The 14982-nt window shown below is 43.0% G+C and overlaps 1 protein-coding gene across 2 annotated transcripts in view; it reads left to right on the forward strand.

Annotated features, from left to right (window-relative positions):
* LOC126413891 (uncharacterized) overlaps positions 1-14982 on the forward strand; it is an 870590-nt gene that overhangs the window by 487024 nt on the left and 368584 nt on the right. The window lies entirely within an intron of this gene.

Below are 14982 nucleotides of genomic sequence, written 5' to 3' on the forward strand. Positions count from 1 at the left end.
AAAGCTATGACGGGTCCTACAGTCGGAGCAATAACGAAAATAAAAGAAAACGCCAAGAATTGCAGCAGTAGTCATTGTGCTCTCTACAGATACGCTTTAGCTACGAAACAAATGCCTGTTTCGTTCAAGAAAGTTTTAGACGAATCTATTCAAATCATTAGCTACATAAAATCAAGTCCGTTGATGTCAAGACTTTCACAATACTGTGTGAAGATATGGGAAGCCTTCATCGTTCCCTGACGTGAGGTGGCTGTCACGTGGGAATGCACTCTCTGGGTTGTACAAATTAAGATTAGAAGTCTTAGCTTTCCTTTTGCAGCATAACACCAAATTAGCAGACCTTATTAATGACGAAAATTGACAGTGTATACTTGCCTATTTGTCAGATATTTTCTCCAAAACGAACGAAATGAATATTTCACTCCAAGGGCAAAGTGAAACAAAGGTCACTGCTATCGACAAAGTTCGAGCATTCGAGAGGAAAACCAATTTTTGGGCAGAGAGTGTCGAGGAGGGGGAGGTCGAGTGTTTTCCTCTTCTCAAGGAGTTTTTGAAAAACAAAACATTGGCGCTTGGGAAGAATTTGTTTCATCAAATCCTGGAACATCTCTGGAGCTTGATGTCATTGTTGGAGCATTATTTCCCAACAGCTGAAGATGAGACGCTGCAGAAATACGAATGGGTGCTCAACCGATTCACTGTATCCAAAACGCTTTGTACTGGGATACGGATGAGGTAAATGTGAGGTGACGAGAATCAGTGGCGTCCCAGGACTCAGTGAATGCGTCACTTGCGAGAAGCACCCGCGAGCTTCAGACAGCCGCAGCCGCACCTACGCCCAGGCCTGCGGCGGCTGCTGCTGGTGGTGCGGAATGCGCTGTTATCTGGCGGGCCGGAAATGACGCCGGCGCCAGACTGGGCCCACAGCCGCGCACGTACCCCACACAGATTACCGCTCCTTACCCGGACACGGCGCCGCTGGCCTGCCCATTTCCTTCATGCTCTCTCTCTCTCCATCAGGGTCTGACTGAATTTGAATACGGTCTTCCGGAGAAGTAGACTGCATCTTTTTGAAACTAAAAACAACTGGAAAACCGATGTTTCGACCGTCTTTGCTCTTCGCGGTGTCTAAAGCCATCGAGGGCCTGCAGAAGATCGCTGCAAAGACACTCTAAATGTCGGTTGTAAGTGTTGTTTTTTGTTCCTAATGACGCTGTCTAAAGTCCTAAAGGATTTTATTCAAATTGACACAGGCCGTGTAGGCCTGCGCACTTAGTCTTGTTGCTGATTTGATGCGGGCCGCCATGAATTCCTCTCCTCTGCCAGTCTCCTGATCGTGGAGTAGCACATACCTCTGACATTCTCAGTTGCATGTAGATATTCTAATCTCTGTCTTCCTCTGCAATTTTTGACCTGTATGGTTCCCACTGTTAGGATGTATCACATCCCTTGATATCTTAGTGTTTGCCGGTGAATACCTTACTTTTTCAGGAATCGAACTCCCCTGTATAAGACGGCTTCAAATTTCTGATTACTTTACAAATGCGTTAATGTGCTAAATATTTGACGTAAAGCGTGTAAGTGACAAATAGAATGAGATTGTTACTCTGCAGCGGAGTGTGCGCTGATGTGAAACTTCCTGGCGGATTAAAACTGTGTGCCGGACCGAGACTCGAACTCGGGACCTTTGCCTATCGCGAGCAAGTGCTCTACCACTCACTTGCCCGCGAAAGGTAAAGGTCCCGAGTTCGAGTCTCGGTCCGGCACACAGTATTACTTACATGTATGAGATACATTTAGAGACTGAGCGTTCCACATTCACCTGGGAAGCACGTGAGAATATGGTTAGTTAATGGAGCTTTCGTTTTCCCATGATATTCGAATTACCAAGACCATTATATTAGCAGGACAGGAAGCTACATTTTGATATTGGCTCTGTTGACGAACTCGTGCAATAGACTATACATTTCTATATCCATGGCTGCCTGGGAGAGATCTGACTTCATCACTGGAAATTCAGACTAAGCGCAGGCCTACCATCAGAACTAAGACCTGCGGAATGAATTAAAGTGGTTTACTATGACAGCAGCAGATGAGAATGTATATAAAGACTTTCCGATACGAGATTTGCACATGCAGATAGCATTTCTATTATCCGCGCAGACCTCTACCAATCATTCTGCGCCTTTACAAATCATTCTGCCCTTTTGCTCTAGTCAGTGTTTGCCACGTATTTCTTCCTTCGTCGATTCTTCGGAGAACCTTCCTCATTCCTTCTTTTCTCAGTCTACACAATTTTCAGCATCCTTCTGCCGCACCACGTCTCAAAGGGACACTATCTCGTCTTTCCTGGATTTCACACAGTCCATGATTCTCGTACATGCAATGCTGTGCTCCAGGCGTACATTCTTAGTCTTTCTTCCTCAAATTGAGGTCTATGTCAGATAGAAATAGACTTCCTGCAGCGAGAAAGGACCTCTTTACCTGTTCTCTTTCACTTCTTACGTCCTCCTTTCTGCGTCCGCCATGCGTTGCGTTCTTTCCAAAATAGCAGAAATGTTTCACTTCGTCTAATAAGTGGTCCCCAGTTTTGATACGACGTTTATCGCTAGTCTCATTTCTGCTACTCGTCATGGAATTCGCCTTTCTTTGATTTTCTGTCTCAATCAGTCCACATTCTCTGCGCATTACACTGTTCATTCCATTCAACAGCTCTTGTAATTCTTTCTCACTCCGACTGAAGGTACTAATGTCATCAGCGAATCGTCCACCCTGAATTTTATTCCCATTTCCTAGTTTTTATTTTATTTTCATCGTGGCTTCTTCTGTGTTGAGATGAACAGAGAAGAGAAAGACTGCCATACGCCAGTTTTAATAGCACTACACACGAACAACATTGTAATGTACTCTGGTGCAACTCTAATCATTTACATACCCGATGGTGTATATGTGTATGAGGTGACATTGACGTACGACCATGTATTGTGGGTGCTTCATATTTTTGTCAGGCTCTGTGAAAGTAACTTCAGGCATCCTACAAGGAGGTGTGTCGGGAACCTAACTCTTCATCTTGTACGTTAATGATTTGACAGACAATATTAACAGTAATATCAGCCCTTTTGATTTTCTATGATTAAATACTGTCTAAAGAAAAGCTATACAAATGTCCAGTCAGATCGTGATAAGACTTCGAAGTTGCATAAGAATTGGCAACATGCTTTAAATGTTTATAAATGTAAAAGTATATACTTCACAAAACTAATGTAGCGTCCTGTGACCATAACATCATTTAGTCGTAACTTGAATCAAGCATTTCACGTATACCAGATGTAACAAAACCCGTTTTACAGACATTGAGCACATATAGGGACCAAGAACTCAGGTCTAGAAACTTACCATTATTCAGCTACATGCAAAATACCACAGCACATGTTCAAATCTCCCGAATTTTCGGGGTCATTGACTAGTGTATTACGTGCGTCATTTGCCATCACCTGATGTCCCATGCCCACTACTCGTGTGTGTACATCAGGTGAGTGTATGATCTGCCCAGATAGGTTTGTACGTGCTGTTGTGCTGGAGGTCTTTGTTCATAATATACAACTGTGCGGTAGTAATCATTCGTTACAGTACAGAATGCAAGCTGCACGTAAATTCCATTTTTAGTGTGTTTATGTTGACCATAATGAACTACACATATGCAGAATACGCCGACGGCGATCTCGGTGAAGTGGGAGGGTTGCTCGTCAGTTGTATGCGGAGCGTTTTCCACGCAGCCAGACACCTTCGAATTCCCTCTTGGCTACAGTGTACCAGTGGGCCTCGAGACGAGTACATTCACCACCGGTAGGACCGACTGTGGTGCGGCACCGCGGACCCGAGTTTGAAGAGGCTGTACCCCTTACAGTGGAAGAGAACGCGGCGACGAGGGCCAGAAACAAAGCAGGTAGATTGAATGTGGACCACCGAACTGTCCGGCGTGTTCTGCATGGGCAGAGCTACACCCATACCATTGTCGGAAGTTACAGACAATGCAGCCACGAGCGCACTCCTGCAGGTGGATCTTGCACCGCAGTATGGACGAGCCCGACTTCCTCGGCGGATCCTTTGTCCAATGATTCCAAGTTCACCAGGAAAGGTGTTCGCAGTTCCTGCAAAATTCATGTATGGGCTGATGTATTTCAGCTGCGATTAGGTATGAACGATTTGGGCAGGATTCCTGGATGGATGCGTGATTGGGCCGTACCTTCCTCCACCATATCTCACGGTTGTTGCGTAATTGCGGTTCATTGACGACGTATTCCATGGGCTCTTGGAATATGTGTGCACTACATGTGCGTCAAAAGATGATGGTGGTTACAGCACGATGGCGCACCACCTCATTTTTCACGTGCGGTCCGAAATCATCTGGACCAACAATTTCGGCAACAGTGGACAGGTCGCAGTGGCCCATTGCCCGACCAGCACGTTCTCCCAACTTCAACCCGTTAGACTACTACGTGTGGGATCACATGAAAGTTTTTATTTACGAGACGACCCCTTGGGGTGTCCGAGAAAGAGCTGCTGGCTCAGGTTATGACTGCGGCGGATCCTGGAGGACCATGGATGGTCATCATGTGTACCGGAGTATGGTACGGAGGTAGCGTATTTGTATTGCCGTCGATGGTCATCACATTGAGTCCTAATTGTAAAGTGGTCACAGGAGACAAGTACCTGGAGTCAGAGAGCAAAATGTGTTGTGGTATTTTGCGTATAACGGAGAAACAGTATGTTCCCGGACAATATAAGTTCCTATGCTAAACTTAACCACCTTGGTGACCACTACAAGTCTTCAAAGTCTGAGAAGGGAATTTTGTTAAATCTTTTATTCCTGGGTGTAACAGTTTGTTGGGATATATAATGGAATTATTACATGGGCACAGTCGCAGATAAAGCAGTTGGCAGGTAGGTATAGGTTTATTCGTAGGATACCTTACTGGGAAGTCGAGGAAGGAGACTGCTTACAGAACACTTGTGCGACACGTCTTAGAAGACTGTTCCAAGTATTGTGTATGTTGTGACTTGGCAAGACAGCCAAGCCACTAGGAGGAGGAAGCCGAAAGGCACGCGCTTAAGCTCACGCAGGCTGGCGTGAGGTCTGGAACAGTTAAAGGAGTTGAGTCTAGTAAAAAAAGTACGTAGCTTCTGGAATACTTAACTTTAATCCACAATTGGTGAACATCGTTCTTGACGGTACATGCATCACAAGATAAATAGCAAATGATAATGGCGCCTTGCTAGGTCGTAGCAAATGACGTAGCTGAAGGCCATGCTAACTATCGTCTCGGCAAATGAGAGCGTAATTTGTCAGTGAACCATCGCTAGCAAAGTCGGCTGTACAACTGGGGCGAGTGCTAGGAAGTCTCTCTAGACCTGCCGTGTGGCGGCGCTCGGTCTGCAATCACTGATAGTGGCGACACGCGGGTCCGACGTATACTAACGGACCGCGGCCGATTTAAAGGCTACCACCTAGCAAGTGTGGTGTCTGGCGGTGACACCACAGTGTACACTTACTGAATAGGACTGTCACGGGATATTGAACGTATGCAAAGAAGTTGAGCACTAATGATCACATGTTTGTTTGATTCACAGTAGAAACTTGCGTAACGTCAGCTACCCCGCGAAAGCCTATTTGTGAAGCTTCAAGAACAAGTATTAAGTGAGGAATTAAGAAATTTGTTACAGCCCACTACGTATCGCCCCAGCAGGAGTTGCTAAAATAAAATTTAATTACTACGGGCACAGACACAGAGATATTTAAGAAGGGATTCTTCCCGCGCTTCGTGCTTGAATGGAACGGAACACACAGTACATTGGATCATCTCCCGTACCATGCTCAGCACGTTGGTTTCCGGAGCATGGATGTAGTTCAAGACTGAGACAAGTTTGCAGCGAGTGCATCATATGCCTATAACTTTCTTGCATTTGTTGACAATGTCTGTATTTTTCACTGCCTTATTTTAAAAACTTGATTTCTCTTTCTGGCAGAGATATAATTTGATTCATTTCCAGGGTTACATCATAGGAAACTGCTGAAATTGGATTTCAGTGTGTTTTACCTGAACTGAAACTATTGGAAGATAATGGATCTCTTGTTCAAGGAATTTGAGTAGCAACAAGAATCGATAATATCTTTTGATGAAAACATTTTGTTACAACATATACCAAAACCGCATTTCACTGTGTTGTGCCTAAAATAAAACTGAGCACAGTTTTATATCGTGATAGCGATGTGGGTGTTATTGAGAGTTTTATGGGAATGTCAAAAGCGATTGTGATGGAATGACAGCATTGAATCATGAGTAAAACTTAAATAATACGTTGCATGCTGTAGTACTCATTCTTAAAGAAGCTTAATGTGAGAAGTAAGAAGATTTTGTCACTTAACGTTTCCTGTTGACGTTATACATCAGTTTTAACAATAGGAGAGTCGCTCCTGTGAAAGAGAGTCATATCGCCATTAAGATATTGTATAAAACAGAGAAACAATGAAATGTAATAGTGTTGCGAGGTATCAGTCACATCTAACGACATCACAGAAGCGCATTACACATTCAAACAAAGCAATTATAGAGCCTTAGTATCTGCATCAGCTGTACGTATATCACGTACGCGTTTTTGCCCTAAACAAACAACTGTGTGTGTTTGTTCTTTTGATGGCATCTTCATATTCTTCGAATTCTTGCGACTAGACTGTCATCAATCTTTTGGAAATATCCTTCTTTCACTATGATGAGTGCATAATATTTAGATACTGAGTGAGCTGCAAGATGTTCCGGCATGCGTAAAGCTTGAAGTCAGCTTGACTCAGCACTTGTTAGGTCGTTATGAATGAGCGAGGCGCGTGTACAGCCGCTACTACCGCCGTCAGAATGACTTCCGTGATGTGTAACATTTGTAAGCAAATAATGACACAAATTGTTAAGAAACACCACTTTGTACGAAATAATCGTTTATTATTCTCCGTGGACGATCTATGGCGTTCTATCTTTGACTATGTAATACCTCTGTAAATCTCTTGTTTTTGTTCGTTTGCTGTTATCAGCGTCCACTGTGAACAGTAAATTGTGTGTGACATTTAATATGTATGAGTTTCTGCATAAGATATCTACAAGAAAACGTGATATTTTTTTTTTTTCAAATTCGCCATAACTGTATATAAAGATCACTCGTAATTTGTATTACAGTAAAGGCAACAGAACAATGTAGCACCTCACAAATCGAAAACATCACGAATAAATGGCAGAATAATGAACTTGAAAATGAAATCATTTTCCGAAAAGCATCCCACGATTAGCTTGTTTCATGTTTCTTGGATCATTTTGCACGATAGATCATACTGATGTGGAACGAGCGATTTCATATTCACATCGCAAATTAATTTGTACATATTGTTAAATTCGGAACATTCAAGATATACAGATGTTGTGAGTTAATAAGTCTTACCCATGATCTCTTACACATAACAATAGAAATTCTTCTACGGAATAGAATGACTTGTCAAGGAGAATCTTTTTCAGCTTGTTTTCAAATTTTTCTTTTCAGTCTGTCAGACACTTTATATCTTTGGGCAAGTAATGTAAAATTTTTGTTGCAGCATTGTGCTCCCCTTTTGTGATAAAAACAACAGTAATGTGGAGTAATGAAAGCCATTTTTCCCCTCTGGTATTGTAATTCATACATCATTGTTCTGTTTGAATTGTAGTAGATTATTTACAACAAACTTTATGAGGGAGTAAATACGAGTATACTGTGAAACAGTTGTCAGAATGTCCAACTCCGTAAATGGATGTCTACAAGACTATCGTGGGTGAGCACAGCATATTATTCTTACAGTAAATTTTTGCGCAACGAAGAGTTTCTTTCTTAACGTTTAGCTACCCCAGGACATTATTGAATGAAAATATGCAAAATTGTCAAATTACTGATTTGCCTCTTCCCAGGATTTTCAATGATTCTAAGTGCAAATGTGGTTGAAGTAAGTTGTTTAAGAAGTTCTAAAACGTGCTTTTCTCAATTTAAATTCTCATCAATATGGACACACAAGAATTTTGAAATTTACACACTATTTATTATTTCCTTGCCATGTGTTACGTTTATCATTGGTGCAGTACCGACGGATGTGCAGAACTGAATACGTTGTGTCATTTTAATATTGTGCGTCAGACCATTCGCGGAAAACCAGTCAGTGATACCCGTAGCAGAAAGTTATTTTACAAAACAAACTCTTAATTGCAGAGTAAGAAAGAAAGTGTAACGGGAACAGATACACTGTCTGACCTAAAGTATCTGGACACATTATGTAATGCGCAAGTGAGCACAAGAGAGACGAACATCCACTATAGAAACAGGCAGGGAGCATTATGTTTTAGTAGATAAACAGTAGCAGTAGAATGAGTCGGTCAGGAGGGGTCATTCACTTCAGGGAACGTGAATTAATCACTGGAAGTATTTTGGGTAAGCAGTCCATCAGGGCATCTAAATTCTTCTGAAGTCAGCTTGGGAAGTTGAGTGATGGTGATGTGATCGCAAAGTGGAAACGCGAAGGAACAGCCACAGCGAAACCAAGATCAGGAAGACCTTTTGCAGTGATGGACTCGGGCCGCCGAGCATTGTGCGTGAAGTCAGCGGAGTTGTGAAGTGAAGAGCTACCAGTAGCCAGGGAGTTGAACAACAACAGAGCAGCTCCTCATAAGCCACCAAAAAATCGTTCAATTGGCTCTGAGCACTATGGGACTTAACTTCTGAGCGCATCAGTCCCCTAGAACTTAGAAGTACTTAAACCTAACTAACCTAAGGACATCACACACATCCATGCCCGAGGCAGGATTCGAACCTGCGACCGTAGCGGTCGCGGAGGTTCCAGACTGTAGCACCTAGAACCGCTAGGTCACCCCGGCCGGCCATAAGCCACCGTTTTTGTAGTAAATACTAAGCAAGTTTGAGGTGATGTAAAGAGCCAGTGGACAATGAATGACGGGAAGAGAGCCATACGGCCACTTCATGGAAAATGCCACAGCACAGTTCAAGGCTTTATAGTGGAGAATGGTGGACACAACGCACGTTACTGTCCGCTAAGGAGGCGTCCGACTGAGTAGTGTAACGAGGAATAGCTATTCGCTAGACATGAAAATTCAAATTTGAGGGGACATGCTGTAGAGGAAGTGCAAGGATTCTGCTGGTTGTGAATGAAGACAACGTAATATCTCTGAAGCTATTAAGATTTCAGAAATATAATAGCGCAAGTTTTCTTTTAAAAACTTCATTACAATGCTGCAAAAGTGGGCGTTAAGGAAGATGTTCCTGAAGCTGTACTTGAAGCACTTCGTTGTACACTCATGTTCAGAAAAACAGAACAACTTGAATCACTGGAGATAGGACGTTGGTATTCACAGGACATGTACATTAGTATCTTCTGCAGAAATGATCAGCACTGCAGTCGCCTCGGCTCTATATGTGTCCTGTTGCCTAGAACGCACAGGGTGCGCCATGGGCCCTGATAAATAAGTGCGTGACTCCATCGACGCGTATAAAGCGCAAATGGCGTCCAGTGGAATACCCATTCATGCTGCATTCACCTGGTTCCAAAGTTTTCTGTAGTGTTCGGCATTGGGTCACAGTGCTGTACCCATCGTTCCACCATATCCCACACAAATTCAACTGGCAACAAGTCTGGTCATCTGGCGGGCCAGAGAAAAAGGTTGACTTCCTGTGACATCAAGAAGCCATGTGTTCGTACAGCAACAAGTGGTCGTGCGTTATCTTGATGAAGAATGGCGTCTTAGGTGTTGTGCACAAAGGGTTTGGCTACGGGCCGCAGAATGTCATTCATGTTAGTCACACTGGTAACAGTGCCCTAGACACGCACCAGCTGTGATTTGTGGTTGTATCTAATAGCACACCACACCATAAGGTCTTGAGTTGGCGCTCTCTATCTTGTGCGAATGCAGTCACTGGAGCCCTGTCTGTGGCGAACTAAAATGCGCGCGTCATCTTCAAACAAACATAACCTGGATTCCTCGAAAAACATCATCTGATGCCATTCCTGTCCCCAGTGACGTCTGTCCATTCACCACTGCCGTCTAGCACATTCGTCAAAGGTAGGCGGACAAATGGACGACGCACATCCTGGTGACGGGTTGTCACCCCTGATAGTGTACGATCTGTTCCACTTCTGCGCCAGTGTCGACGAGGATGCAGATCTGTTCTGCCAAGCCCTTTTCAGTAGTTGCAGGGGGAACAGTCTGGATGATTGACTGAAGTGGCCTTGCAACACTAACCAAAACGGCCTTGCTGTGCTGGTACTGCGAACGGCTGAAAGCAAGGGGAAACTACAGCCGTAATTTTTCCCGAGGGCATGCAGCTTTACTGTATGATTAAATGATGATGGCGTCCTCTTGGGTAAAATATTCCGGAGGTAAAATAGTCCCCCCATTCGGATCTCCGGGCGGGGACTACGCAGGAGGATGTCGTTATCAGGAGAAAGAAAACTGGCGTTCTACGGATCGGAGCGTGGAATGTCAGATCCCTTAATCGGGCAGGTAGGTTAGAAAATTTAAAATGGGAAATGGATAGGTTGAAGTTAGATATAGTGGGAATTAGTGAAGTTCGGTGGCAGGAGGAACAAGACTTTTGGTCAGGTGAATACAGGGTTATAAATAGAAAATCAAATAGCGGTAATGCAGGAATAGGTTTAATAAAAATATAGGAGTGCGGGTAAGCTACTACAAACAGCTTAGCGAACGCATTATTGTGGCCAAGATAAACACGAAGCCCACGCCTACTACAGTAGTACAAGTTTATATGCCAACTAGCTCTGCAGATGACGCAGAAATTGATTAAATGTATGATGAGATAAAAGAAATTATTCAGATAGTGAAGGGAGACGAAAATTTAATGGTCATGGGTGACTGGAATTCGATAGTAGGAAAAGAAGGAGAAGGAAACGTAATAGGTGAATATGGATTGGGGGTAATAAATGAAAGAGGAAACCGCCTGGTAGAAGTTTGCACAGAGCATAAGTTAATCATAGCTAACACTTGGTTCAAGAATCATGAAAGAAGGTTATATACATGGAAAAACCCTGGTGATACTAGATAGCTTATATAATGGTAAGACAGAGATTTAGGAACCAGGTTTTAAATTGTAAGACATTTCCAGGGGCAGATGTGGACTCTGACCACAATCTATTGGTTATGAACTGTAGATTAAAACTGAAGAAACTGCAAAAAGGTAGGAATTTTAGGCGATGGGACCTGGATAAACTGACAGAACCAGAGGTTGTACAGAGTTTCAGGGAGACCATAAAGGAACAATTCACAGGAATTGGGGAAAGAAATACAGTAGAAGAAGAATGGGTAGCTTTGAAGGATGAAGTAGTGAAGTCAGCAGAGGATCAAGTAGGTAAAAAGACGAGGGCTAGTAGAAATCCTTGGGTAACAGAAAAAAATATTGAATTTAATAGATGATAGGAGAATATATAAAAATGCAGTAAATGAAACAGGCAAAAAGGAATACAAACGTCTCAAAAATGAGATCGACAGGAAGTGCAAAATGGCTAAGCAGGGATGGCTAGAGGACAAATGTAAGGACGTAGAGGCTTCTCTCACTGGGGGTAAGATATATACTGCCTACAGGAAAGTTAAAGAGACCTTTGGAGAAAAGAGAAGCACTTGTATGAATATCAAGAGGTCAGATGGATACCCAGTTCTAAACAAAGAAAGGAAAGCAGGAAGGTGGAAGGAGTATATAAAGGATCTATACAAGGGCGATGTACTTGAGGGCAATATTATGGAAATGGAAGAGAATGTAGATGAAGATGAAATGGGAGATATGATACTGCGTGAAGAGTTTGACGTAGCACTGAAAGACCTAAGTCGAAACAAGCCCCCGGAAGTAGACAACATACCGTTAGAACTACTGACAGCCTTGGGAAAGCCATTCCTGACAAAACTCCACCATCTGGGGAGCAAGATGTATGAGACAGGCGAAACACCCTCAGACTTCAAGAAGAATATAGTAATTCCAATCCCAAAGAAAGCAGGTGTTGACAGATGTGAAAATTACCGAACTATCAGTTTAATAAGTCACGGCTGCAAAATACTAATACGAATTCTTTACAGACGAATGGAAAAACTGGTAGAAGCCGACCTCGAGGACGATCAGTTTGGATTCCGTAGAAATATTGGAACACGTCAGGCAATACTGACCCTGCGACTTATTTTACAAGATAGATTAAGGAAAGGCAAACCTACGTTTCTAGCATTTGTAGACTTAGAGAAAGCTTTTGACAATGTTGACTGGAATAATCGCTTTCAAATTCTGAAGGTGTCAGGTTTCAAATACAGGGAGCGAAAGGCTATTTACAATTTGTACAGAAACCAGATGGCAGTTATAAGAGTCGAGGGACATGAAAGGGAAGCAGTGGTTGGGAAGGGAGTGAGACAGGATTGTAGCCTATCTCCGATGTTATTCAATCGGTATATGGAGCAAGCAGTAAAGGAAACAAAAGAAAATGTGGAGTAGGTATTAAAATCCATGGAGAAGAAATAAAAACTTTGAGGTTCGCCGATGACATTGTAATTCTGTCAGAGACAGCAAAGGACCTGGAAGAGCAGCTGAATGGAATGGACAGTGTCTTGAAAGGAGGATATAAGATGATAAGATAAGGTTGCAGTAAGTACTGGAAGATGAAGAGGCTTGCACAGGATAGAGTAGCATGGAGAGCTGCATCAAACCAGTCTCAGGACTGAAGCTCACAAAACAACATACTAATGTACAAATACCGTGAAGATGAACGTCCTATATCTAGTCAAATGGTTCAAATGGCTCTGAGCACTATGGGACTCAACTGCTGTGGTCATCAGTCCCCTAGAACTTAGAACTACTTAAACCTAACTAACCGAAGGACATCACACACATCCATGCCCAAGGCAGGATTCGAACCTGCGACCGTAGCAGTCGCACGGTTCCGGACTGCGCGCCTAGAACCGCGAGACCACCGCGGCCGGCTCCTATATCTAGTCGTTCAATATGCTCTGTTTCTTGTGAACATGAGTGTATGCAAGTCAAACAAGGTCAGTGGGAAAATAGGTGCGGCGTAAACTGGACGCAGTTGAAATGTTGCAGTTGTATTAAATATTTGATCGACAGATAAAGGACGAGATAGGAGCAAGAGTCGGTCAGGAATGCAAGCAGTGGAAACCTTTATAAGAAGAAGGGACAGGTTAGTGAAACATTTGCTGGCTAAGGCACCGAGAAGTCGCTAACTTTTCATTGGAAGGAGCAGCCGTATAGTTTCTTGCTCGTTTTGAAAGACGGGAAAGTTGCAAAGGTCACACAAATATATGAGAATGGAAACAGAAATAATCCGCTGAATTATAGACCCACCTTTATTTGTAGTAGGATTATGGAACACATATCAACGTTATGAAATACCGCGAAGAAAATAATTTGTTGCCACGTAACCGGCGCGGACTCAGCAAATCTAGTGCTTGTGAAACACACCTGGCCTTTCATTGGTACGAAATAGTGAGTGCTGTCGACGGGGGACCTCAGCTTGAGCTCATTGTGTCTAAATTTCCAGCAGACCTTTGACACCGTTCCTCACAAGCGGCTTGTGGTGAAATTGCGTGTCTATGGAGTATCGTCTAAGCTGTGCTACTGGATTCGTGATTTCCTGTCGGATTTATTGTAATACATGAGAAGTCATTGGTGAAACCGACGTTATATCTAGGGTTTCACATTCTCCGCTTTTCGTAATCTATATCAACGATTTAGGAGAGAGTACGTGCAGTTCTCTAAAGTTATTTGCAGCTGATGCTGTCTTTTACGGTGTAGCAGTCTTGAAAAGATGAAAACGAATTACAAAATTATTGAGACGAGATATCTCCGTGGTGCGAAAAGTGTCAGTTGGCCTTAGCAATAAAGAGCGTGAGGTCCTGTATCTGAGTATTAAAAAAAATCCATTGAATTTCGGTTTCAAGATAAAGAACTCAACTAAATTCATAAAATCAGATAAAAAATCGCTTCAGTAGTACATAGTTTTATTGGGCAATCACGACTGGTTTCTGGCGATTATAAGCCCATCCTCAGGTGAGCAAGACTGCACTAGGAAAATGGAGAAACTATAATCAGAGATTGTTCACCACTTAACACTTGTTTGCTATAATAGTAAAGAGAGTTCACTGACCAGTTGTAAATATGAAGCTGACACGGTCAGGTTAGTCAGAATGAAACAAGGGCATCGCGCCATTTGCTAGCGATCGGGCTACTCGGCTCTGACGCTGTTCTTCTCTAGACGAGTTTGCTTCCCCTTGCAATACGACTGTCGCTAGTTTCGTGGGCGGCCGCCTTCTAGCGCCGTGTGACACCGTGTCTCTGCTTCATGTGCGGCTGTCACTCGCCCGCAGCCTGGTGTCCAGTGTGCAGCGGCCACGTGCCTCGTCGTCCAAGTTCTCATATGTTGTTCATTGATTTTCTCTTGTTTCTTTTCCTCCTTTTTTTCTTCCTCTGATTACCTGATGCGATACCCGTGTTTCATTCTAACTCGACAGTATCAATTTCATATTTACAGTTGGGCAGTGAATTTTCGCAAAACAAACAAGTGGATAAGTGGTAGACAGTGTCTTATTATAGTTTCCCCATTTTCCTATTGCAGTCTTGCTCACCTGAGAATGGTCTTATAATCGCCAGAAAGGGTTCGTGATTGAACCAATAAAATTATTTACAACTGAAGTGATTTATTATCTGATTCCACGATACTCAGTTGCGGATGTCCTGTTAACCAAATTTTATAAATTCGTAGGGATTACAGGTAGAAACAACTGGAACCATCACATGGAAAATGTTATGGGGAATGCGAAGCAAATACTACAAGTTATTGGCGGAACACTTAGAAGATACAACAAATCAATTAAAGAGACCGCCTCACTACTTTTGTAT

This window comes from Schistocerca serialis, chromosome 1 (genome assembly GCF_023864345.2).
Source record: "Schistocerca serialis cubense isolate TAMUIC-IGC-003099 chromosome 1, iqSchSeri2.2, whole genome shotgun sequence".
NCBI classification, from domain to species: Eukaryota; Metazoa; Arthropoda; class Insecta; order Orthoptera; family Acrididae; genus Schistocerca; species Schistocerca serialis.